Genomic DNA, 25,675 nt, shown 5'->3' with positions numbered 1-25,675 from the left:
GTAAAAAAACCTTGAACCACTATGCATAAATATAAAGTCTCTAAAGCTTTCTCAGATAAATGTTCAACATTACTTTTAAAACATATGGTATAAATTTATTTATTGTAAAAATATTCAGCATTTATAACTTAATAATCATCTGCTAAGAGTTTCCTGAGCATAGTAATAAGTAGAAAACTGAAAAAGGATACCTGTTTGATGTTATAAATTGGGAAATCAGTCAGTATATGTTTAACTGATAGGATTACTTTATAAGTTATGTTAGGGTGTTTTGTTTTTAACAGACATGAGTTTATTAAGTAACTGTGACTGATCTGATGCAGTGCTAATATTACTGTTTCTTGTCACACTTTTCAGAGTCCATTTCCCCATTACTTCAAGTCTCTAGACTATTATAATAATAACAATTTCAACTTTTTTTTTTATATGATTTTTTTTTATGCTTTGTACTGGGATTCTTGTCATTATAAATGGCCATGCAACTGAGTTCTCCTTTTTTACTCTGTTCATGAAACTGTAACATGTTTCTAAAGTAATTGCTGTATTGGCTAATTCACTTTCTTTAATTCCATATATTGGATTTTGAACCATATGAAATGGTTCAAAATGCAATATATATTATTTCCCTATGAGAAGATATAAATTATCCTCTCACAGATACAAAATATTTTAATTGGATGAGAATGAATTTTAATGTCTTGTAAGGTGTGGAGTAAATAGTTTTTATTTATTATTTTTTTTTTAACAGCACCAGAGCCAGTCACTCATATCTGTCTGAGGAAATATGTGTTTGTGGGCTGATTTATGCATTGTGCAGGCTGGAAAACCTGGAATAGGGAAAAATCTTTACTTCTGTCTGAGAGTGGATAACTACAGCCTCAAATAAGAGGACTTCATTGAGGTGAATAAAACTAGACTTTTTCAAAACAAGTGGTATATTGTGGCAACTACACTGCTAAACAGAAGACTAGGTGCAGAGTATAATCAAGAAGTTAATATGGTATACATTCTATTATATATTTCTTTGCTACATTGTTTAAAGAGAATAGTTTCAAAATTAATTTTATTCAGTTGCTAATTCTGCTCTGAAGATTCACTGGAATGTAACATCTTCATATTCCAATGAACCTGATGATATTGTTATTTTGGAAGTAGGCACTAAGGAGTATATAACTGTTGAAAAATTAACATACATATCCTGATTTGCTTCCAATTCAGAAGAGAAAAGTTACAGAAAGGTGGATGTACATTGTTCAGTCAAAATATTATGACCACTCCCTGTGTTTCAGCAATCGGCCATTTCTCCCTGCCTGGTGGCACATGTCACAGTGAGAACCGGTAAATGTGATACTGCAGATTCATAGCATGTGTTCTATATGAGGTAGTTGATTGACATAGGCAAGATATGTGATCTGATGGACTTCAAGGGTGGCAATATTACGGAAATTGAACCTCGTGGGCTGTTCACTGAGTGCTGTAGTTAAGGTGTTTCAAGAGTGGATGGATAGCAGACAAAGCATCGGTCACAAGGCCAATGGCAGGAGCTCAAGCCTCATCAATGGCTGTGGTGAACAACTGCGGAACTCTGCATAAGTCGAATTTTATGTAAGTTGGAATTTCCCTAAATGCTTATGCAGCACTCACAACTATGCTTGCTGAATTTGATTGAAGCAAAAAAGAAATGTTCGACGAACATGTAAATAGAATTATTTATTCAATTTTTTTTTATCTCATATAGGAAAAATTGCAAAAGTGTGCAATTACAAAAATTTCGAAATTATAAAATTACGAAAAAAGGGAGCGGACAGGCATAACGTCATCAAGTTTTACCTTTCAAGCATCGTTGCCAGAATCAATATCTCCAGCTGATAAGTATGCCACTGCAAAGATTTAGAAGGGTTTTTTCCAACACATCACAAAATTTCTCTGCTGTTGCAGGATCAGCAGTGGCGACTTCACTGCATACATACATTGTGGAAACAAGTGTGATGCTTGAATCTATTAAACCACTCGTTGCTTGCCATGAACTTGACTTGGGATTTGCCGTACTTATACTTAATCTTCATAAATACTTGTTGCTTTTTCTTTAATGGCCACTAAACTCAGGATCACTCGCTTCTGAATCTCATTTCCCATCCATATTATTAACACCTTTTCTATCTTCTATATAGCAACTGAACACTGTTTTGTGATCACTGTTGATCTTAAATGCATTGTCCTTTAACATGTTCTTTTATATGCGCAGTCCTTTGAAATAGCATTCTCTGTTGAAGCAGCGAGACCTAATTCCCATGCAATAGATGACAAACTTTGTTCTGCTTCTTACTTCTCAATCATTTTCATCTTCATTTCTAAATCAATTTTGTTTGGTTTCCTAGCACTGACACCACTTGCACTTTCCACTGGTCACTTTCCCTTCATCATTGTAATAAGTAAATAGGAATGAAGAGAAGATGCTGAAAATTTATTTATGTTTCTTATATGACTGAAGATTTCAATGAAGGGGAACACATTTCACCATAATAACGTAAAAACCCACACAATTCCAGTTATCAGGATTATTGAAAATGCAACAAGATCGAGTTTACTACCCGTTTATAATTAGATGCACTAACAGAAAAGCCCAATAAACCAGAAAGTGCAAATTGCTTTGTTTTATGGTTGTGACTTCCAGAAATGTGCTTTAGAAAAATATCAACTAAGCCATTCAAAATTGATTCTTATAATAGAACATATGATGATGAAAGGGTGGTGCTTCATTATAAAAATTATCTTTTAGAGAGATAATTAGCTTAGTTATATAGTGAACATTCAACTTCCAAGGTCTTGGAACGAATTACCAAAAAAAAAACAAAAAAAAAAAACACCACAATGTGTTATTGGGTTCGCATTGTGATGTTTTCACAATAGCTCCATTTATTTCTACGGGATGCAAATTGCATCCATGGTTTTTTTAAGTTTGTACCGGGGAGGGCCTATATATACTGATTTTTTCTATGAATAAGGCTTTTACAAAAAGTTAACTTTCGGTCTGGTGCAATCCTAATAATTTAATTTCGGAGTAACAAAACTAGTTTTCCAATAAACTTTTAAATATGGACCAGGATGAAAAGTTCCTTTTATAACAAAAGTGGATACAAACTGTTCTTTGCATTGATATCACAGCAAAAGAATATTAAAATTATCTGACTTTAATCAACTCAGTATAAAAAAATTATAATTAGTTTTTCATTTATACTTGGATGACAGAAGCATAGTAGTCTGATTGTAATCAAAGTATTATGCATCCGTCCCAAAGTAATCAGAATTATTCTTATAATTTAACTTGTCAAGGTCATTAGCAAACAAGCTATTTGCATAAAAATATGCAAATAACCTGTCTGCTACATCTCCATGTGCATGTTATATTTAGCAATTGATAAAAATAATGGATACCAAAACCGAAAACTCAACTATAACAAAAACATTATTTATTATTTATTATTTTTTTTTTAAACAGAAAAAAACTTAAAATTATCAGTCAAGGAGCTAAGAAATATTGTACTGTAAAGTATTTCTGATTTACACGATAGATATGTTCCTGTAAAGTGCAGCATAAAACAATTAAAACTGTTACATTAAGAGCTTATTTCTCAGAAGAAATAATGAAAAGGGGAAGAAGTTTCATAAAAAAAATTTTTTTTAAGCTAAGTTTTTTTGAAACGTACACTGATTGCACAGGCAGGGATGGCAAACAATTGGCAAATTTGTACAGGAAAATATAAGAGGGATGCAGTAACCCACCATAAATAGTTTATACAATGAACTATTTATAGTGGGTTGCAAAATTTTTTTAAAATCCGGCCTCTCTTGGAAGTGAAATATATCATATTTTTAAATTTTTTGGATTTTAGAGAGGTGCACAGTGGTTAAACAGTTTTGGAGAAGCACATTCTAATGAATATTAAGGAATAATTTATGAGATATGCCCTATCTTTATCAATTTACATAGCATTTTATTTGAATGTACTGTGGAGAAATTCAACCAATTTGTTTGTACATAATAATGAAGATTGCGTTTGTTTTTGTGCCAATGTAACTATAATTATCAAGGATCATTCAAAAGACATGCAGTTTACAGTATATTTGCAATTTTATTTCAATTATTATTGTTAATATAATTATAACAGGGCATTTAATAAAAGTTGAAAGTATCTTCCTTTCCAAATTTAATCAAACTCTTTTTATAATCTCACTCATCTTTGATGAAACTTGACAGTGTCTGAGCAGTTATTACTGAAATTTCTCATTCAATTTTTAATTTTTCAAATATGTGAAGGTTGTTAGTGTTATACTATTCTTTTAAGCAGTCCAAAAAATTAAAATCCAGGTATTGTGGATGTTCAATTATGAACATGAGCTATGCCAGGGAGTGTTATGTGCTGCCTTCATTGTAAACAAAACACTACTAATGAGTAACTGAACACTAATATATAACAAAAACTGTTGGACATTTAGGGATGACCAATGGAATTTGATTCTAACTGCTAATAATAGCAGTTAGAATAAAACTGTATCAAGTTTTTAATGATAAATAACACTTACAGCTGGGGCTGCATGAATATTAGACCCTGTAGTGATGCAGCTAATGAGCTATATGTCAAATGTGTCTAAAATGCTTTGTGGCAGATGCAGGGTTTCTCCCATTGACTGCTGTAGTGCCGGTTGTATATATGTAATGTGTAATTATCACTTTGGTGCAGTGTCGTGTTGGAGTGTTGTGTGACCAGTGCCTGGCATCTTAGCAGACAGGGTGCATCCAACACCCAGTCGGATGCTCCCTGCCTCCTCCTGTCCCTTGCCGCTGTATGTTAAAATAAGTGTCACATTGATTATCACGTATAATTGTGTATACCTGCTAAAGGGAGAGTATCCACATCTTTGGATATTATTTTCTGTTTTAATCCATACAAAAAAAAGGTGACAATTCTCTCTCTCTCTCAGTGCTTTTATTTATTCTGTAGACTTTGTACCTTAGTGTGCACTTTTCTTGTCAATGAGCTTTGACTAGTTTGATATCACTTCAGACAGTTATGAGTAAAGAGATTATAATTGCAGAATTAATTTTTTTTTTGCATGTTTCAATAAGCTGTTATTAATGGAATAGATAATCATGGATTTAATCAAATCACACATTTTTCCGGCCATACCCACACTCCAATGGGCATTTTTTCTGTCTTTTTGCAGAGCACTTTGCAGTAAGTTAGTTTACTGAATGCAATAGCACAAAGAGAAATATCACCCTTTTCTGAAATTAAAGATGAGTGTCAAACAAGGCTAGATTTGTTAATGTGCACTGGATCAAGTTTCACAAGTTACCCAGACAAATGTGACTACTGTAAAGAGGAAGAGGAAAGGTTTTTAGCTTTTAATATTTGTGTGTGTCAGGGCTGACACTACTTAAATTTGGTATGGTGCTGAACTGCTTTCTTAATATTTGTGGATTTTAAAATTATGATGATTACTGTTTTTTTTTTTTTTTTTTTTTGAAAAATATGAGTAAACAAAAGGTTTTTTTTTTTTTTTTTTTTTTTGTTATGACATCTGTTTTACTGTCACATGTGGTGGTGGTGAAACCCATAAGTTTAAAACTATGGGCAGAATTATTCAGCATTGAAGTACTCATTGGAAAACTTACGTATTTTCACCTATTTATAATAATAAATGAATAATAATTTTAATTAGTTTTTTTTTTTTTTTTTTAACTTATGGCATGCAATTCTTTTCTTTTAGCATATTTTTGTCATATTTTTGTTTCAGCCTGTTTTTGGCAACAGAGTGGAAAAGGTTTATAATTCTTGCACAGAGAATACTAAATACAGTATTAAATTATAAATTACAGTTTTAAATAAAGTTATGCTATTTTTTGTTGCTTTTAATTTCATGTTTTCTTTTAGACTTTTGCCCTGCCCTTAGGTTTAACAAAAAGAAAGTCAGAAAGCAATTATATGAGCTATATTTTGAGAACACAATTTTACACACAGAAATTATATGCCAGAGAAACAAATGCAATTTAATACAAGGAAATAATGAATACACGTTGTAATCACCACATTATTTAACTACTGTTAACTGTACTATGCCTAGCAAAGATAACTGTCACCTGGAGGACTGCAAAGGTTGTGTTACCTCCATAGAGAAAGCTGAACTGCCCAATTAGCTAGAGTAGTGCACTACTTGCAGGAGGGTTATAACCTCTTGGTAAATGATGATTACATCATCAATTCTGCACATGGTTTTAAGATCCGATGCTGGTTGGAATCTGCTCCATATGCAGTTCCAGACATAGCCCTAAAGCCTGATAACCCACGAACAACATAGAGGTTACTAATCTCAAGATGTTTCCAACTTTTCTTTCTTCTTGATCCTTTGATATCTATATCCTGTCAAATGGTTGGGTTGATATTCATATTGTATCTTTCCCTCAGCCAATTTTCTTTTCAATTTCTTATAAGTTCTTGAACTATACCTGTCACAATTCCAAGCCACATACATGTATTTATAGTCATTGTTCTGGTGGATTGCTACAGCTAATAAAGTCAGAATACTGACAGAAAGCTCATAGACTTTAGTTTTAATTTTAATACTTAATTTAACATATTTTATTTAACTTAATATATTTTATACACCTTTTAAAAGTTTTTATGCAATATAATACAAGTCTACAACCTGTATTATTTTTTGGTTTTACTGCATATATTTTTATCATAGATACTATTAAGTATGGTTGGTGTTTACAGGAATTATTCATGTATACAGTTTGCAACCTTCACGGGATTGTCAGTCCTCTACTAAAATTTTGATTTCCAAACTACAAACCTTGATGTTATAAACTTTGTTCAACTTCAGCAATTAGAATGGAAAAAAACCTCTGAAGTAAAGGTACCTCTGAAGTAAAGGTACTTTACTTTTTTCAATTTATTTTACTTTTCTTGTAAAATGAACAAGAAGTATTTTCAATATTTATGTTATTGTTTCCCTTATTTTCTTTTACAAAAACCAAAAGGCATTCTGCTACATGAAAAAAAATCCAAGTTTCCAAGAGAGGAAACCATGCAATGCTCACCCGAGACCAATTAAAAAGCCTACAAAAATTCTTCCTGCCTTGACGACATTTGAACCTAGACCTTTCCATGTGGGGTGGGCGGTAAGCAATGATAACCACTGTGTTACTCAAAAGGATCAACATTTATGCATTTGACCTACATTGTACAATAACAACACAGTACAGCAAATTTTATTTGCTTTTGTTGTTACTATGATATTTTCTTTGTCTTGCTAATCAGACTGGTAAATTCTTATGACACTGAGTGAGATAAAAATTCATGAAACAAATAACAACACAAATTAAGTATTGATTCAGTATTATTTAACATTGTAGTATACCTATCATTTTTGAGAAGATAGGGACAACTTCCACTGGTTCTGTTTAGCAAGAAAAATGCTTAATTGATAACCAATATGCAGTACAGTACATCATTATTACAACTAAGAAACTTCAGAAAAGAAATAAATTTTAAATTTATAAATACAGTAAACCCTCGCTATTTGCGGGGGTAACGTTCCTGAGAAATGTCGCGAATACCGAAAACGCAAATACTGAGTTATGGCTCCCATAGTAATAAAGGGGTTCCTTTCCAAACTATGAAATATATAAGAAAAACTAGTTTAAAATTTTGTCTATGTATGTATTATATGTACTTTCATAATATGACTATGTATATAGTGAAATGCAAGCATATGACATCGAAATGAAAATAAGAAACAATTTAATATTAAATGAATATTTATTAGAAATTTCAAACAAATCTTTCAAACCAGCGTCTTTGCTAGCTAAAAAACTTATCCCGGCAGTGCTATCACCAGTTTCGCTAAAGTGTTGATAAAGGAGTTTTGCCTTTTCACGAATGATGAGTGAACTTAACGGAATTTTATTTTGAGTTCGGTCTTCTATCCACAGATTTAAAGCCTTTTCCATTTTTTCTAATTTAACATCACGAGTTACAGAGCAAATTTTTGAAGCAATTAGCACGTTTTCATGGACACTATGGCGGATTTATTCTTCCGATTTTTTGATTGATCGTACCGGAGGCCTCCGTAGCCGAGTGGTCAGGAGCGGGAGTGCAGTGGCACATGCTCTTTGAGTAGACCGGGGTTCAAGCCCCTGACTGCTGAATACGGTCGATCTGCCAACCCGCACTGGACCAGCGTGGTAGATTATGGTCCATTTCCCTCAGCATGAATTGTTGAGGAGGCTTCCATCCTGCAGTGGGTTGATAATGGCTGCACTTATATACTTTTTTTTTTTACCGTTGACTCATTGATTTTATAATGTTTTGCCACTGAGGAGACACTTTCACCATTAGAAATTTTGTCTAAAAACTCAATTTTATTCGCTAATGTCATCACCTTCTTTGATATTTTCACATTTCTCTTGTTATTCATAGCCATATTTTTGGTAGGGGTTAGAAAGAACTTGTCCACAATAAAGTCACTTTCTTCCATTAACACACTCGAAAAAGTCTGTTTTACACTGCAAAACGGTAGATTTATCATTTTTGTAAGCATATCAATTGATATGCGTATAAAAAAGATATGACATTTATAAATATCAATTTATAAATTGATAAATTTATTCAATTTATAATTGATAAATATCAATTAATTGATATTTATCAATTGAAATATCAATTGATAAAAAATTGATAAATTTATTCAATTTATAAGCATATAAATTAAAAGCAAACGACGAAACCTTCCATGACAAGTGCATAACACATACTGAACAAGGATTAACGAGAAACATCCACGCTGGCGATTTTGTCACCCCTCTCCCTCCACCGAGCGCAAAAGATAATTTTAGCCACGCCCATGTTTTTTTATGGTGGAAAATATTCACGGCGCTTTAAAATTCACATTTTTTTAGGTTTCATTTTATATTAAATCGGCGATTGCGAATACGCGAATAGCGGGGGTTTACTGTACACCACAAATTTTCAAATCTGGAAAAATTAGGGCAAGTCACAGCTAGGTTCAGAAAGAAATATTAGTTTGTTATTATTATGTTTTCTCATCATTTTTAAGTTTATGGTGCATCAGCATCTTAGACCTTAAATAATACTTGCTCCACCCGAAATCAGTTAATTACAGATTAAAATGATCTTTAAGACTTCCTCATGTTCTCTGAGAGGGATATTCAAACCCAGGCCTTTCCAAAATAAGTGACAAATCCTTACTGTTATGGAGGACAGGTACTGCCCTATTTATCATAGTGCAATATAAACTATATTGCTAAAAAGTAACCAGACAAGGGCAATAATGTGTTGATCCACCAGTGACCTTAATTATACACTATCCTCATTGCTAGACTCCAAACCACTTTTTAATAACAGGAAGAGGGCAGTATTTTGGTCTGATCCTCCTTCAACATAGCAGTCCATTCAATGGAGTTCAGGTTGGGCTCTGGGCAGGTCAACATGTCGTTGAATGAAGTCATGAGAGGCTATGCAGTGTGACATGGTGCACTGTCATGCTGAAATAAAAAAAGGGCACTTTCCCAATACTATATTGCAGGAAAGAGTGGAACTGTCCAGAATGTCAATGTATTGCATAGCCATTTTTCCAAGAATGATGACGAACAGTCCAATTAAGAGACAACTCTCAAATTAACAGCATCTCCACCAAACTTTGCAGTTGGATAACACACTGGTAATTTTCACCAGGATTCACCAGGCCTAAACCCACAGCCATCAAACTGGAAAACTGTATGTGTGTGTTTCATCACTCCATAATATAGCTTTCCAATGTTCCAGGGAACAAATATGTTGCTTTATGCAACTGGCAAGTCAATGTGTGCTGTGATGTTTGGTTTTTGTGCTGCAGTACATGAAAAAATCTAAAGCTATGCAGTTCCCTATGTTTGTTCTTATCAGTTCCTGTGGCCTTCAAACATTTGGTTGTCAATATTTGATGAGGACTGACGGGATCTATCATTGTTCTGAGTGCCTTCTGATCTCTTTTGGTTCATTTTTACAGCATATCTTAACAGATGTAGCAGCATCAACAGAATACCTATTATGGCATTCCACAATGTCTCTACACTGGAAGTTACTAAGCTTAACACTTTGACCTGTCTACTATATTTTGTTGATCTGCTTACTTCTAGCATTAGCATACTTGCTTTTATACCTATTCTTGACATGTGGATGGAGAATGGGGTTCATTTTGTCCAATTTCCATTGTTTATCAATTATGTTTGGCAATATTTCCAATGCAATATAATGCTGTACTGTATATAGAAATAAAGTACATTAGCACATTTGCTGCCACCTATACTTGAGAGAGTTTATCTAATGTGTTGTAATTTCCAGAATGTTCATGAACAACATTCTGAAATCCTTAACAATACAAAAATTGAAAATAATGGTTGAAAAGTAAAAGTCTGGAATTCGTAGTAAAAGCAGATATTTCTGGGGCCGAGCTTAAATCATAACAAACCTCAAAATTTTATGAAAAGTTTATTTCATGTATATAAATTGAACTCAATGCAAGCAAAGAACAAATAAAACTGTGTGCCAAGTCAATAACAAAAACCAAGTATTGCTGCATATAGCAAAGAGTTAAATCACTGTGTATTCAGCAATTGTTAATTTCATGTGCCTTTACATATACAGCACTCATTTATTGACTGCTTAAGAATGACCATCATACACACTACTGCTTGGATGCCTTTTTAACACTTATATGTGTAATGACTCACTTCTATTGCTGTTGGAAGTGCTCTTTTCATCAAAGAACACTTCCAACAGTTTCCTTGCATCATTTTTTCATTCTAATACTAACCATAACATAACAAAGACATAAAAATTTTTTTGACACACATCTTTCCATTATAACTTTAGTAAGGCCAAATGATGCAAGGAAGCAAACTTTTTCTGCATCACACACACACACACACATATAAACTACTATTCCTATTCCCACAAGGTAAACATCCAATTTTGCTTTAAACAAATTCACTGCTTCTGCCACATTGGGAGGCAACTTATTCAAATGTTTGGTAACCCAAACTGCCATAAGATGAATTCATAAGATCTTCTATTATTCCCTGAGATTTTATATTTGTTTAGTCCACTAGGGAGACCAAAGCTTTGGAAAACTTATACTATATGTATGGAAAAATCACTCTCAATTCATTCTCAACAGACTCCATGCATTTCCATGCACAGTGTTTGTGAAGTTGGAAATTACTGTAGGTTTAACCCACTAATGGATACACTTGATTTTTTTTTTATATACCAAAAACAATTTAAATTTATATTTAAACAATTTTAAGTTATAATTAAAACTTATAAATTTAATTATTTATTAGAATTATATTAGGGTGAATTTAGTATTCCTCCAGTGTGGTATTCATTTTCCATCTCAATTATTATTTTTAAAATGGGAAGCACAGCCTGGAAAAATGTGTCAATGGCACCATGTTTGTCAAAAAAAAAAAAAAAAAAAAAAATACAGCAGTTGTTATGGTAACTCCACAGAGTTTTGGTTCCCTTTAGATGTTTTTTGATCTCATTATACAATTTATAAGAATTAAGATTTTCCATTCTATATTTTTCTTGCTTCCCTTCCCCATAAAAACTAATTGGTGAAAAAGTCATTAAGTTGCCTGTTAATGGTGGTGAACTGACATTAATCACACAGTACAAGGAAGCCACACTTTTTCTGCTACAGCAAAAAAAAAAAAAAAAAAAAAAAAAGCAAAGCAAGCCACTGTTACCTCTGTGATTTGAATATTGGCTTTATTGGTAACTCATTACTGATATAGCCAAAATTCAATTTCTCTAATCATCAGCCTAAATTACCCACAGAGGAAATTTATTCTAATGATTAATAACACACTGACTAAACTAAAATTTGCTGCAATCTGGTCTACTTTAACTCCTTCCTCTTAGTTTGAATTGCAACCCCCCATCATTTATATAATTAATTAATACTATGAAATTTCAACATCATTCATTTTACTATCCTCTGTAACATACCTAGTTACTGTGTGCAACTGACATATTCACACAGCATCCCAAATGCAGTCTTACATCAGTAGGATACCGTGGACACTACTTGTTACCTGTCTGCACTGCACACAGAGAACTTTGTGCTTGCCTGATAGCAACATTCTAAATCGTTTTTCTTCCTCTCCTGCTTTTAATTCGACACCCACAAGTGTAAAAATTATTTAGGAGTTGTAATTTCATAAGTGTAAAACCTCAAGTTTTACAAGATTAATCTATTTTTAAGCTCTGCCAATTTTCACATCAGGTGAAAATTTTGATATCACACCCTGTATCCTTTTGGTAGCGTAATTTAAAAATATTAGCAACAGAAACGATAATCAAGGGATCCCTATTTTATCGTAACACATTTAACAATTGCAACTGACAACTGCAACGTCATGTATTTCATCACCTATTTGCCTCATAATCCATCTAAGGATTTATTCACGATACCAATATTCATAATGCTAATAGAGGCAGAATATACAGCAATCTCTCATGCAAGACTAAGTCCAATGCATTACTGAAGTGAAAATAAACAATAAAAAAAATAAAATTATTTTATGCTTCCAACTTAAGACTGACAACTTCCTAATGGTTTATCAACTAACTAACTAACTTGCATTAACTAACTTGTTCTTCACTGTGAAGAGACATTCCTCTGGAAAGACCAATACAAAATGCAAAGTATCCATTCAATTCATTAGGATACATCAGCTGGGTTAACAGCAACTTTCTCCCTTCATCCATTATTTAGGGATCTGCTCTTACATAACGTGCCAACCTGATTTACTTTTTCTGATTCAACTCTCTGAGTGCAGTGATAGTGCTGGAAAACCATTTTCAAATTTCACATCCACTGTTGAGAGACAAAACAGTCACTAATATTTCAACTCAATGATAATAAACAGAACATTACATTTTGCTGGACTCCAGAGCACAGTGGAATATTGGGAAACGAACATGCAGATCAAGCAGAAAAAAAAAACACTATGGACACTGTGACCCCATTCCAATTCCCTCTACTGATTATAAACCGATTGTGCAATTATGTAATGAACTGTGGAGCACCCAAACTTGTAATAAATTATTAGAAATAAAGCAGAAACCACAATTATGGAAATTCAGCTCCCGACAGAACAGGCCACATTCATTTAACACATCTCTTTTTACTGTTCAGGGATGATCCACCACACTGTTTACATTGTCATTCTCCACTTATTGAAAAACACATTCTTCTGGAATGTGCTCACTACTAACTACTAGAACCTCTTCCTTCCAATCACTTGTTAACCTAACAGAACCACTAAGACTTTTTTTTTTTTTTTTTTAGTATTGTGCTTGGGTTGGAGGTTGAGAAGACGAAAGAAGATATTTGTTGACATTAGATTTCAACTTCTGTAGATTGTAATTTTCAGGGAATATATGTATGAAGGAAGGTTGTTCCAGAAAATGGCAGTTGAATGAATAAACGAGGAAGATGAAAAGTTGGTTCTATGAGTTTGAAGTTGGACAGTAAATGGATGTTGGATGGTGGTGGTACGCATTTGAAATGCTTTGAAAGAGATAGCGGGAATTATAGAAGCCAATTCCGAAGAACAGTGCTCATGGAAGTATCTGTAGAAAAGGCATGCAGCAGAAACAGCATGTCAATGAGACAGCGAGTACAGAGGCTCTGTTAGAGAGGAGTCATTATTTAACCTAACTGTCCACTTCTGAATGGAATCTAGAAGCCTGAGAGAGGTTTTAGAAGCACCACCCCAGATGTGGGAACAATATTCCACGGTAGGACGGATTTGCAATTTGTACAAAGTGAACAGCTGTTTGGAAGAAAAGTAACACCGAGTGCAAAAGAGAAAACCAAGTTTTTCAGATGCAGAGGAGGCCTATATTTGAAATGTGCTTGTGCCAGATAGATTAGAAGTCAAGGTAATCCCCAAAAGAGATACAGTGGTACCTCGGTATACGTCCGTTTTGGAATAAGTCCAACTTGATATACGTCCTGTTTGGACGCAAAAAATTTTGTTTGATATACAACCTTTGTTTGGAATACAACTCGCGTGCATCAAAATGAGTCACGACACCGCACTCTACCCTTTACCTCTCTCGAGACAAAGCCACAACTCAGAGATGCCAGATCTTACCCCCTCTCCAAAAACCGAATAAAAGCTGACCGGGACGGACGCTAGCAAAGTATGCGTGCCCGTCCTCATTCGGCTTTCCGAATAAAACCGACCAAGGACATATGTGCACACAGTACGCGCTTACATCCTCGATCGACTAAATTCGGTTTTTGGAGAGGGGGTAAGATCTGGCATCTCTGCCATGACTGCCCACGAACGTTAGTATGACAGTTTCTACCATTCAGTGAACAACCCACGCTATAACTCTGTGAATTTTCACGTGATTTTGTGTTTTTTTGCGTAAATTTTTTGTAAATTCATTAACCATGAGTTATAAGAAAGTTAATGAGAAGAGCCAAGCAATGAAGAAAATGGTTAGGATCACCATGGAGGTGAAAAAAAGAGATTGTTGAAAAGTATGAAGGTGGCATGCGTATCCGGGACTTGGCTGCTGCATACCGTATGCCGAGAACGATGGTATCTACGATTGTGAAAAACAAAGATCAGGGACATTAAAGTATGTTGAGAATTTGTTTTTGATCTCGATAACAGAAAAACAGTGTGCTGGCGATAGCATATCGGAGGCAATGATTTGCGAAAAGGCAAAACTGATGCATGCCGATCTTTTGAAAAACAAGGCAGGAACAAGCCAAGAAAGTGAAGTGTTTAAAGCCAGCCATGGCTGGTTTGATAATTTTAAGAAGAAGACTGGCATTCACAGTGTTGTGAGGCATGCAGAGGGAGCCAGTGCTGATAAAGATGCTGCCAATGATTTTGTTACAGAGTTTGGGGAATTTGTGGAGGCTGAGGGTTTTTGTTCTCCAACAAGTTTTTAATTGTGACGAAACAGGCCTGTTTTGGAAGAAAATGCCTAACAGGACCTATATTACACAAGAGAAGAAGGCACTGCCAGGGCACAAGCCAATGAAGGACAGGCTAACTCTCTTGTTCTGTGGCAATGCAAGTGGGGATTGCAAACTGAAGCCTCTACTGATCTACCACTCTGAAAACCCGAGGGCCTTTAAGAAACATAATGTGCAGAAAACTCAGTAACCTGTGATGTGGTGGACAAACAGCAAGGATTGGGTAACCAGAGAATATTTCAGCTAGTGGTTTAATGTTATGTTTGGGCCAAGTGTAAAAAGTTATTTAGAGGAGAAAAACCTGCCTCTGAAGGCCCTCCTCATAATGGACAATGCTCCCGCTCACCCTCCAAGCTTGCAGGACTATGTGCTGCCGGAGTTTGACTTCATTACTGTAAAGTTCCTCCGCCCTAACACAACTCCTCTCATTCAGCCCATGTACCAGCAGGTCATCAGTAATTTCAAGAAACTCTACACTAAAGCACTATTCCAGAGGTGCTTTGAAGTGACCTCTGACATAGAATTAACCCTGAGGGAGTTTTGGAAAGATCACTTTATTATCGTCCATTGCATATCTCTCACTGACAAAGCCTGGCAGTAAGTTTCCTATAGTACAATGAACTCTGCTTGGAGGAATTTGTGGCCAGAAGCAGTGACTGAAAGGGACTTTGAGGCTGTGCCTATAGTGGAGGATATTGTCTCTCTGGGCAGATCCATGGGTCTGGATGTGAGTGATGGTGATGTGGAGGGGCACAGGGAAGAGCTAACCACTGAGGATCTGCAGGAACTTGAGAAGGAGGAGCACAAGACTAAGATGGATACACTCTCTTCAAGCTCAGAAGAGGAGGAGATAGAGGAAGCCCCTACATCATTAATCAAGGAAATCTTTGCCAAATGGATGGATGTCAAAAACTTTGCAGAGAAGTACCACCCCAACAAAGCCCAAACAAGCCGTAATGACATTGTCTGGAATGACCAGACAATGTCACATTTCCGAAACATCCTGAGAAGGCAGAAGCAAAGTTCTTTGAACGGATTTTTAGTAAATGTCAAACCTGGCGATCCTCAACCAGATCCAAGTAGGGAAAAGAGACAGAAAAGAGAAAATTAAAGTTTGTTAAATTTTAATTTATTTCATCTAATTGCTTTTGTATTTATGTATTTTAGTATTAAGCAGTGTTTAAATTATTTTATACAACCCCATCAATGTATAATATGCCAATAACAATAGGATTGTTTTTCGTGGGAACGGATTAATCATTTTCCCTTTATTTCTTATGGGAAAAATTCGTTTGGTATACGTCCTGTTCGGTATAAGTCCAAGGATCTGGAACGGATTAAGGACGTATACCAAGGTACCACTGTATATCATTTTGCCTAGAAATTGGAGGGGCACCAAAGATATGCATAGGAACAGAAGAATCCTTTTTGCAAGATATAATAGAAGACTGAGTTTTTGTAGGATTATAATCAACTAAGTTGTCTTTGCCCCACTGGAGAATTACCTGGAGATTGACATTTAAGGAATTGGTAGCGGATATTCAAGAAGTTGAAGCTGATTGAGCAGGACAAGGTTTCTCAAAATGGAAAGTGGAATGCAGTGTGCTATCATCGGCAAAACTAAGGATAAGATTTCCAGTCAATGGAAGAAGATCATTAATATATACAAGAGGAAAAGAGTGGGGGGAAAGAACTGAACCTTGGGGGGCACCGGCATTAGTGGAGAATTTAGAAGACAGAGAGCCATCTACCATCACCCTCAGTGAGCGATCAAAGAGAAAACTGGATAACGAATTACAAAAAACAGTTGGCAAACCATAAGATGGAAGCTTGTTTAGATCGAAACAAGCTTCCATTAAACACAATCGAAAGCCTTTGAGATGTCAAGAGAGCAACTGCTTGTGTTTCACCACACTATTCCATTGAATTTTCCCACAAATGGGTAACATAAGCCAGGATAGACTGACAGAATCCATACTAGATCAGACAGAAGGTTTCTAGGTAGTTTAAGAGTTGGCTGTTAATTGATTTCTCCACTGACGTAATCCATAATAGATCAGATGGAAGGTTTCTGGGTAGTTTAAGAGTTGGCAGTTAATTGATTTTTCCATTATTTTAGAAAGAGTGGAAGTAGTTGCAATGGGACGATAACTGGATGGGAGGGATTTGTCACCCTTTTTAGGAACTGGCTGGATATGAACAAATTTCCAAGCAGAAGGAAAAACACCTTTGGAATAAGAAAGTGAAAAGAGGCAGCAAAGAACAGGTGTAAGTTCAGGAGCACAGATTTTGAGAACAAGTGGAGAAATACCATCAGGACCTGGAGCTTTCTTAGCATCAAGATTCTTCAAAATCCTTCTAACATTCTTTTGATGGAAGATCACAGGAGGCATTGAATGGAGCATGTTGGGAATGGTGGGAGGTGTTTTACCAAGATCATTAATACATGAGTTGGAAGAAAAATGGGATTCTAGCAGGTCAGCTTTATCCTTGGCTGAAGTGACAACAGAACCATCTGGTTTTGAGAGAAGTGGGAGCAGAGATGGGCAAAAGATGCGGCCAATAGCTTTGGCAAGAGACCAGAATGCTTGGCTACCATTAGGGCAAGCAAATGAAACTGAAGAATTGGAAACAAGCCAATTACGATATGCAACATTCTTCTCTTGAACAGCTTAGGCACACTTATCGGAAAACCAAGGTTTAGATAAAGGATGAGATTATTATTATTATTAATAGCTATATAGTGCAAGGAAGCCTGAGGCTCAAGCTGCACCTGCCAAAAAAAAAAAATTCCCTAGTCACCCTGAGAGAGAGAGAGAGAGAGAGAGAGAGAGAGAGAGAGAGAGAGAGAGAGAGAGAGAGAGTGTCAAAAGTAGAAGGGAATCACCAAAAGAGTGTGAAATAAAGGATTCCATTCCTACAAGAATAATTTCACTAACACAATCTGAGCAAACATTGACATCAGAAGTTTTGAAACAGCAATCCGACCAAGGAAAAGAAATCTCACAAGTCATCCCATTTTGAGTTCTTGTAATGCCAAACAATATGAGGCTGGGAATAGCCATGAGATAAAGACTCCATTGGAGAAGAGACAATCACCAAGTTGTGATCTGAGGTGCCTAAAGTACCACTCACTTTGACCATGTACTTAAAAGGGTTGTTTGTGAGAAAAAGATCAAGGGTGTTGGCTGTATGGTTAGGATTGTCCGGTATTCTTGTAAGTAAATGAACAATCTGTGCAGGTCATTAGTAATTGCAAAAGCCTCAGAATTTCGACCATCTGGGTCAGTGTGACTAGAAAATGGAAGGCAGCTGGAGTTGTGAACATTAAAATCATCAAAGAAAATTACCTCACTGTTAGGAAAGTTGGACTGGAGAAAGTCAAGGTGCAAAGAGAGGAAGTGAAAGTGCTCCAAGTGATTAGTGGAGTTGGGAGAATGGTAAAGACAACAGATGAATTTGACACAATGAGGTAGAGAGATTTTAAGCCAGAGAAGATCGAAAAGAGGAGATTTCAAATTACCAAGTCTCTGACAGGGAACATCGGAATGGACATATGCACAAGTACCACCTTTGAGGCAAAACGAATCATACAGCGAATAATTTGGGCAACTGAGATGAGCAGTAGTTGAATCAACCGATAAATGAGATTCTGTCAGAAAAAGTACATGGGGTTTGGCAGACTGCAAGTGGAAATGGACATCGTTGAGATTTAGAATTGCGACCACGTATATTTCTGAAACGAACTAGGAAGTGTTTACTATGAACTAGGAACTAAGACTAAGCCACATTATTGGAGATGACACCAATTTAAACATACTGTTCACTTATCTAAAAAGCAATCAATTTATATAATTACTTCTAAATTCTTTTCTTTACCATCACTTCAAAGTTGGAGGTTTAATTTGGCCATTGCAGCCCTTGCACCATTAAACCTCCACTACAACAACTTTTTCTGAGCAATCAGCTGATTGCTCAGAGCAATTAAAAGAACAGAAAAATATAATATGTCGGGGAAGGGAGAATCCTTGAATGTTTCGATTTAAAGAAAAGATTGGGAAAAGATTTAAACTAAATTTTGAGGATACTCTGAAGGACATTTCAAATTACTTTAGACAACCATTTCTAACAATTTACTCAATTCAATATGATTTTTCAAGATAGCTGCTTTATACAAATTTTGATTTATGATCATGTGTAGACAGGACTAATGTTAGTAAATTTTCAGTGAATTTACTGCCAGTGAAAAATCTTAATGCAGACAACTGGATCCTTTGTAGCAATGACTATTAACAAAAAAATATGGATTTATTTTGTTCTTCTCAATACATACAGATTTTAAGTAATTTAATTAATTTTTTTTATAAGGCCACTAAACTTTTTTAGTCAGAATTCTATCCATTTCACAGATACAATTTTGGACTATTTCACTGACAACATTAAACCTAGAGCAATGCTGGAATTCAAAGAACAGAAAATTGTAATAATCAACAGCAGTGGTCCTTGAATTTCAAAACTTCTTACATTTGAATAGTTGTATCATGTTTTGATTACTGCATAAATCATGAAATCTTGAGACCTCCAGCTCTCAAGATATTTGTTCTGAAACTGAACATTTCCACACTTTTGTTTACTGCAAGGTGTTCAAGACCATTATGGTCTTCTTAACCTAAATATTAAACTTTACTGAAATGATTACCTGTAATGGTGTGCATCTCACCGATGTCTTCAAAAAATTCCTGGAAAGTGTCTACTTCTCAACATTAAAATGGTGTTCGAGATTTGGAGGGTAACTATCTTTATCCAAATAACAGTACAGCTGATGTAATCAGAGTTGTCAATTCTGTAATAAGAACAAAGTCCTATAACAGTTTCTTGAATTTTTGTGGCAAATGATATCACAGAGTTGTGCTGATCAATGGAATGTGTAATACCAGTCCATGTATTAAAAAAAAAAAAAAAAACTATTTTGTACTGTCCTTTCTCTGCTATGTAAAGGAGGGGAAAAAAATATATCAACAATAATTACACTTAAAGGAATTTCACGAATGACAAACAGGCGATTCTTAATTTATTCTTGTAATATAATACTTCCTCACTTCATGTTCTGAGCATACAAACTCAGAGGCTGTGAAGTTAATTGTGTACTGTAACATTTGACCATTAAAAGTTTGTAAAAAAAACAATGATTTTATTTTTAATTTCAGTTCAATTTGTTTCAACTCAGAATATAATACTACCAAATTTAAGCTGGTAACAGTAAAGCCATACTCATGGTGAAGATAAAAACTGGCACAGGTGTTACTTGGTTGAAAAGTAACTTACACTTAAATTGAATATATACGACATACATAATGAATAACAACAATTTCTGTATGCAAAGGTGAACCATATAAGTATGTTAAATCAGGAATTTTAGAATGTAAAAACTGCTAGTTTCCAGTGAATGTATAAGAATTAACAATTTATGATATGCAAATGGCAATGTTAGAATAGACAAAATCTTTGAGAGGGTACGAATGGGTGAATTTTTTTTTTTTTTTGGCTGATGCTATATAAGCTTGCTTTCTTGCATCATTTTTGCCATTGCTACTACTTTCTATACTCTAATCTCATCTAAATATACACTGTTTTCAAACATGCTGTTATAAAAACAAACAGTGTTTCACACTGTTATAAAAACAAAAAAAAAAAAAAAAAAAAAAATTCTTACACAGGTATGCTAATATAAAAATCAAAGTGAATTAAGGATGCCTTTGGTATGCTACAATAACATTCTTACTCTATAGTGATGTCAAAAGAATGTTACATCATTGTTTGTGATGTAACATAAGCATCACAGTGATGTTCATTAGCACAAAATGCTGTGTCATTATTAGTGATGGGCATAATCAATTATGGATTTTTGATAACTGAATGGAAAGGTATAAATGATAAATGTGGGGTGGGGGTAGACATGCACAAAGACAGAGTCTCTACTCAAATATTACTTATATAATATTTGTTATTTTTATTCATTACTGCTATGTTGTGTACATACACATTATATGTAATAACTACAGTAAACCCCCGCTATTTGGGGGGATTACGTTCCTGAGAAATGTCGCGAATACCGAAAATGCGAATACTGAGTTATGGCTCCCATAGTAAAAAAGGGGTTCCGTTCCAAAGTATGAAATACAGTATATAAGAAACACTAGTCTAAAATTTTGTCTATGTATGTATTATACGTACCTTCATAATATGACTATGTACATAGACAGTACATAGTGAAATGCAAGCATATGGCATTGAAATGAAAATAAGAAACAATTTAATATTAAATGTAATATTTATTAGAAATTTCAAACCAGCGCCTTTGCTAGCAAAAAAAAAACTTATCCCGCCAGTGCCATCACCAGTTTTGCTAAAGTGTTGATAAAGGAGTTTTGCCTTTTCACGAATGATGAGTGAACTTAATGGAATTTTATTTTGAGTTCGGTCTTCTATCCACAGATTTAAAGCCTTTTCCATTTTTTCTAATTTAACATCACGAGTTACAGAGCAAATTTTTGAAGCAATTAGCACGTTTTCACGGACACTACGGCGGATTTTTTCTTCCGATTTCTTGATTGATCGTACCGTTGAATCATTGATTTTATAATGTTTTGCCACTGAGGAGACACTTTCACCATTAGAAATTTTGTCTAATAACTCAATTTTATTCGCTAATGTCATCACCTTTGATATTTTCACATTTCTCTTGTTATTCATAGCCATATTTTTGTAAGGGTTAGAAAGAACTTGTCCACAATAAAGTCACGTTCTTCCGTTAACACACTCGAAAAAGTCTGTTTTACACTGCAAAACGGTAGATTTATCACTTTTGTAAGCATATCAATTTATAAATTGATAAATTTATTCAATTTATAAGCGTATAAATTAAAAACAAACGACGAAACCTCCCATGGCAAGCGTATACCACATACTGAACAAGGATTAGCGAGAAACATCCACGCTCGTGATTTTGTCACCTCTCACCTCCCACCCACTGAGCGCTGTTTTGACCGGGAAAGATAATTTTAGCCACGGCCATGTTTTTTTATGGTGGAAAATGTTCACGGCGCTTTAAAATTCACATTTTTTTAGGTTTCATTTTATATTAAATCGGCGATCGCGAATACAGATACCGCGAATAGCGGGAGTTTACTGTATTATGTTATTACATTTTTAACTGTTTTCAATAATAAATATAATTATAATGTAATGCATGAAATAGATTCAAAAAGTTCAGAGAATTTTACTATAAAAGTTTATTGAGTGAATAGTTGAGCCTAGTAACCTAATCACCTTCAAAGTATCTTTCTTTGGCACATACAAAAACACACTTGCTTCACTGGTATTCCCAAGCTTTGAAACATTCTCTAAAATTGTATTTTTTTAGTGCATGTAGGTCACTTTGGTGCTTTCTTTAATGTCATCCACTGTACCAAAACAAAAGTGCCAATTTCAGTTTAGGGAACAACCAGAAGTCAGATGGTGCAAAATCAAGGAAGAAGGGAGGCTGTTGCATTGCCATAGCTGTGTGACTGTGCACATTGTCATGGTGAAGTATCTAGCCATCATTCCATTTTTGTGATTGTCTTCACCTCACATTTTCATGCAAACATGTCAAAACCTCCATGCAGTAATGCTTGTCCCCTTTGTCACAAATTTGTGGTGCACTATGCCCTCATTGTCAGGGAGAAAAAAAAGAAAAAAAAAAACTATCAAATGTCTGTGGGGGACATTTTTGTGCATCACTCAAATGATTTCAACTTGGTTTTGGAGTTGTTGGCAGGCACCCAACTCTCATTCCCAGTGACCACTTTTCTTAGGAAGCTTGGATTCCGTGTAGATTTTTCAAGCATATCACCTGCAATGGCTTTCCCGCAGGTCATTTCATCATGCAACAGCAAGTGTGGAACAAACTTTGCACACATGACACATCCCTAGATCTTCCGTCAGTATTGTGTATACTGAGCCTACAAACAGTCCAACTTCACAAGCAATGTCAACAACAGTCATTCGCCTATTATTTCACACGAGTTCCTTCACCTTCAAGACATTTTTATTGTTTCATGATATTGAAGAGGACATTCACTGTGGGATTCATCTTCCAGTGTTTCTAAACAAATCAAACCACCCATAAACTGCTGTTATCTTCAAAGCATCACCTTTCAAAAACTTTCTGTAATGCTAGCAGAATCTCTATAGCACTTTTCCCTAGTTCAAATTGTGACATTTCACATTCAATCAGCTGTGACACAAGGGTAAATGGGTCAAGCAAGTTCCCACTTGTATGTGTGCACATAAGGTAAATGTCAAAGTCCTGTGAAAACTTATGGTCATAGCACAAATCACTTAAATACTAGCATGTGATTCCGGGAACTTTTTGAATCATAGTCATCATCATAGGTTGACGTCCCATCTGGGGTTGGTGATCAGCATCTGTTGTAAACATTATGAAATAATTGCATGTCCATTCCTTCAAATTATTCAGCCATGATATTCTTTTTCCTCCTCCTCTCACCATTAATTCTTCTTGATATCTCATAATGTGCCCAAAAAAAGAAGTTTTTCGTTTCTTGATTAGAGATGGCAATTTCTCTGCTGACTGAACTCAACACGTCCACATTTGTAACTTTAGCTGTCTATAGTATACGTAATATTTTATACACATACATCTTGAATGACTCCAATTTCTTAATTATTGCTTTCGTTAATGTCCAAGTTAAAGGTCTGTATGGGCCAGGCCTGTCCCTCAGGCCAGTCCGGGTAACATGAAAACACACGACCTCAGCCCAAACATCATGAATGATGTTTGGGCTGAGGTCGGATACAACTATTCATAATAAATTGTTATTTCACACATTTCAGGCTATTTCTTACATACATATATTTCTTAATTTTTTTTATGTATTTAAATTCTTAAAGGCTTTTAGAAAAAAATGTTTATTATTTGTCTGTTGACATTTAAATGACTGGTAAGGTGCACTTCGCCAACGTCTGCAAAATTCACCAAAAAAAAAAATTTGTACTCTTTCGTGGAAATGAGTCGGCAATAGTGCAAGCTCTGAAAGAAGTTTCAGTGCAGCTGGAATAGCAGTGTAAGAGCGTTGAACCAATTTAAGTAGCGACAGTGTTGACTCTATATTTTATTTCTGCACAACAATTTGCAATAAAAAGTGTGTGAAGAGAAGGTGGCTGGTAGAGTTGGATATTGATATTCATTTTGGAATTATATTAAATATGGTAAATCGAAAATTTAATACATTTTTACATTTTCTTTTTTTAATAATTATTTTGGATAGTTATTATTGTTATATAATTATCAATATTGAATTTTGAATCTGAAAGTATGTTTATAATAATAATTATGAAAATTCAAAAACTAATGCTGGCAATTTTATTTATATAAAAAGTTTCAGTCGGGCTGGGACTAAAATCAGCTCGGGTATGGGTAATGATTTTGAAAAACAAATTCGGGTTTGGGTCGGCCCGTCTGGACTTTGGGCCGAGCTGGGTAAAAACAAAAAAAATCGGTCAACTACTGAATGCTGGGCACTCAGGATGAAGGGTCCGTAGTGTAGTATTTCAAATAGAGAGCTTTATGGTAACTGAAAAAAGTTTCTAGTACCTCGGCTTGGCCTAAAACTGAGGAACTAATGAAAACGTTGTCTATTTGAGTCTTTCCAGTTGTTGTGAATGGACAGTGGTGGGAGAAGTGATTAAGATCTTGGGGGAGAAGTGACTGGCAGGTAAGGGCCATGCAAGACTCCACGCAGGCACCTCCCCACCACTGCCGCCTCAACACCGACTCTCTGAGTTCCTCCTTACCAAGACAACACTAGTTTTGAAAATTGTTAAAAAATACTTCTCGTTGCAAAATTTATAAATGACCTTTATAGAATTATTAACTAACTATTTAGCAACCTTTTTTTCGCCAAAAGGAGAGTTACTTAGTACAAAGAAGCGCGCTATCGAAGTGCAATAAAATATTGTTTTTTTTTATTATTTTTTTATTTTTTATTTTAACACAAAAAGTAAATGATAGATTTCAATCGGAATAGTTTTCCCTTTATAAGCATCGAATAACACATAGCAAATGTGATTTTTAAATTTTTAGCTCCATTAGCAACAGAAATAGAGGGGGGGGACACCAAAATTACTCACATTTTCCTGTCTGGTGCCGCCATTTTTAATTCGTTGAGCTCTACTCGTTGAGTCACCTACTCGTTGAGCTCTTTCAAACGGTGTATAAGCTCTAGGTTGTTGACATTTTTTTTGTTCCCCCAACTTCTCAGACAGATTTTTGTCAACAACGATTAATACGCCGTTATGTTGGCTCACATGATGTACAAACCCATGCAAAATTTCAAGCCAATAGGTTGAGTGGTTCCAGAGATACAATACTATGACAGACGGATGGATAAATAGACAACCGAGTGACATTATAAGGGTCCTTCGTTAGACTACGGACCCGAAAAACGTAGGCTGGTGCAGACCTCTAGTCCAAGTCTTGCAACCATAGAGTAGTGTGGACCAGATGTAGCACTCCATTACTCTTAGTCAAAGA

At 35.0% G+C, this 25,675-nt stretch overlaps 1 protein-coding gene across 4 annotated transcripts in view; it reads right to left on the bottom strand.

The window, feature by feature from the left end:
• The window catches only part of CSN1b (COP9 signalosome subunit 1b), a 400,996-nt gene that overhangs the window by 4,155 nt on the left and 371,166 nt on the right, over nucleotides 1–25,675 (bottom strand). Inside the window, exon 14 of one of the 4 annotated variants that reach the window (XR_016547831.1) lies at nucleotides 19,778–19,921. The exons of the other annotated variants lie outside the window; for them this stretch is intronic. The gene's annotated coding sequence lies outside the window, so the exon portion shown is untranslated. The remainder of the gene's footprint in view (nucleotides 1–19,777; nucleotides 19,922–25,675) is intronic. 4 annotated transcript variants of the gene reach the window in all.

The sequence above is a fragment of the Mastigoproctus giganteus genome, chromosome 13 (genome assembly GCF_048544385.1).
Source record: "Mastigoproctus giganteus isolate SK-2022 chromosome 13, ASM4854438v1, whole genome shotgun sequence".
Taxonomy (NCBI): Eukaryota; Metazoa; Arthropoda; class Arachnida; order Uropygi; family Thelyphonidae; genus Mastigoproctus; species Mastigoproctus giganteus.
Note: the sequence above shows the minus strand (reverse complement) of the source record. Positions and strands in the feature narration are given on the sequence as shown.